We start from the raw sequence: 3,071 nt of genomic DNA on the forward strand, positions 1-3,071 counted from the left end.
AAGGGAACAGTTGCTTAACAATCTGTTGGTTTGGGGTTTTGTTTTTTTAAGTCACCTACCTAGTAAAAATGTAGTCTTAAAACTCCAGATTTGGCCAGGGAAGAAAAGCCCCTATTGAAGATGAAGACTCAACCATAGTCTCTGAGTTTGATTTCCTCTTGGAGTGTGTTTTGCTGAATTTCTCTGCCAACACCACACTGGTCTCGGGGATGTCCTGCTCCCCTTTCAAGGTTTCTCCAGCATGCAAGACAGCAGAATGACCCACCCAGAGGCAGCACAGGGCAGTGGCAGGAGGGCACTGAGGAGAGATGCAGTTCCAGGCTCTGCACTGGGACGAACACGGAAGTGAGGCCTTGAGACTGAGCCTGGGTCACTGCATTGTCGTCAGTGACCACCCTCCCTTCTGAGGGCTCAGTAAGACCAGCAAACGTGGGAACACCAGCAAATACAATCATCAAAGCTCACTGTTCATTGTGTCAATACAAGCAGTGCAGAGAACAGACCGGGTTCGTAAAAATGTCCTTTTGGTGCTCAGGAAAAATATTCAGAAGGCTACTTTGGTTTTTTAAATTTTTGAAGTTTATGTTCCCTACAGTAAGGATGCAAACCAGAAGCCCAGTTCTTCCTTAAGCCTTTATGGGTTTTTAAAAAATTTTATGTATGTATGTGTATATTTATTTAATTATCTATTAAGTAATCTCTACCCCCAGTGTGGGGCTTGAACTCACAACCCTGATATCAGGAGTTGCATGTTATACCAACTGAGCCAGCCAGGCACCCCTTTAAGCTTTTATGTTTAACTTACAAACAAGTACATTTTAATAATCTCTTTAAAGGATTGTATTTGATGATTATTTGTTACTATTTATAAATGCAGTTAATAAGACTATTTTAAACATTAAAAATATATTTTATACACTTGAAATATTCCTGTCTTTATAAAGCAATTCAGTCATCTGGCAAACCAAGGCATTCCTGAATACCTGAAATACTAAAATCTAAACAATTTGTAAATATGATGATTCAATTTTTATTTCCTTTAATGTTCCCAAATGAATTTTATTATTTTTATTTTTTTATCAAAGCCCATTTTAAAAGAAAGTTCTACTTCAAATCACACATCTAGGGTGCTTGGGTGGCTCAGTCGGTTAAGTGTCTGCTTTTGGCTCAGGTAGTGTTCTCAGGGTCCTGGGATGGAGTCCCACATTGAGCCCTACATTGGGCTCCCTGTTATTCGGGGAGCCTGCGTCTCCCTCTCCCTCTGCCTGCAGCTCCCCCTGCTTGTGCACACGCCTCCCTCTCTCTGTCAAATAAATAAATAAAATCTTAAAAACAAAACAAACCACACATCTAAACCAATTATGCATTTTATTTTTTTAAGGTTTTGTTTATTTATTTGAGAGAGAGAGAGAGAGGGACAGGGAGCGTAAGCAGGGAAAGGGGCAGAAGGAGAAGCTGACACCCTCCTGATCAGGGAGTCCAATGTGGGACTTGATCCCCAGACCCTGGAATCATGACCTGAGCCGGAGGCAGAGGCTTAACCAACTAAGTCACCCAGGTGCCTCCCCAGTTACACATTTTAAATTAGAATTGCAAGACCTGTTAGTTACTGTAGCAAGAGAAATTTTTAAAAATACTGCGAATACCTAGAATACCAAATACACACACATTTCTTAATACAAACCTATTAACGCTATGTGTTTGATTGTTTTAAATATTTCTATCATTAATTAAAAAATTTCTGAATGTTAAAACAAACTTACCTACTAAGGAAGAACTGTGTCATCCCAGATGGCTGGGGAGCCCCTTCCCAAGTAACTTTTTGGAAACATGTTCTCAGTGGCCCTGCAGAGATTTTGTTCCAGGACTTTTGGGGGGGCTCTTCTCAGGCCCCTAACTGCTCCATGGAACTCTCTTCCATGGATGCTGTGTCATTACTCTCTGAATGGGCCGGTTCCACAGTCCAAGGCCCCCTAGGTTCAAGTTACAACTCATCTAATTCTTCAGCCTACACACATGGAAGTCAGAAACTCCTACCCAGGTTGCTATACAACTTGTTTGGATATAATTAATCTCTTGAAGGATTTATTCTATTCTGAATTCTTTCTGCACTCTTTTCTAGCTTCTGGGGCCACCACTCTTATAGATTATAGGATGGTCCAGTTTCTCCTAGTGCTCCCTGACTCTGGTTATAGCCCTGGGGGTATGCAGGGAAACACTTAACAGGATTTTTTTTTTTTTTTTTTTTTAAGATTTCATTCACCTATTTGACAGGGAGAGCAAGGGAGTAGAAGCAGGGGCAGCAGCAGAGGGAGTGGGAGAAGCAGGCTCCCCACTGAGCAGGGAGCATGATGCGGGGCTCCATCCCAAGACCCTGCGATCATGACCAGAGCAGAAGGCAGCTGCTTAATAGACTGAGCCACCCAGGTGCCCCATATAACAGGATTTTTATTTAACAGAGAATGGGTTTGCTTAGTTGGGATGCATGAAACCCTAGAAGAGTTGGGAGAAAACTGTTCTCGAATCTGTTTCACTATACTTTCTGTATCATAGTACTTTCTGTTATCATAAAATGGTGTTTCAAAGGTATTGTTTTTAATCTGTCTCCCAAGCTAGATTACAAATCCTTGATCACAACAACATAGATGTGTTTGTCTAACTCCAAAATCATAGTACCCTCCAAAGCTGTCATGTGTGTTGGGCACATGTTAGGAACCCAGGATAGCTGAAAGACAGAAAACCCAAGAACTTGTGCGCCCTCTTAAGGCAGTACCTGGGATAGATGGTGAATTACCAGAGAAGGAAAGGAAGGAAAAAGAATGAGTTCATACAGGTGTCTCTTAGATGAGGCCCTTGAATGAGTGGGTATGATATTTCCACCAACCAAAGTGGGGAGGTTGCAGGAGGAGGGGCTAGTCTGGAAGGCAGGCAGATCATGAGCTCAGTTCTGAGTGTCTTTCTTGAGATGCCTGCAGGACCTGGAGGGGGCTGGTGAGGGCAGGTAGATGGCCTGGTACTTGGGAGGTGGGGGAGGGAGGTATGTTCTCGGGAGCAGGTAAGTGGCCACTGAA

Source organism: Mustela lutreola, chromosome 7, assembly GCF_030435805.1.
Source record: "Mustela lutreola isolate mMusLut2 chromosome 7, mMusLut2.pri, whole genome shotgun sequence".
Taxonomy (NCBI): Eukaryota; Metazoa; Chordata; class Mammalia; order Carnivora; family Mustelidae; genus Mustela; species Mustela lutreola.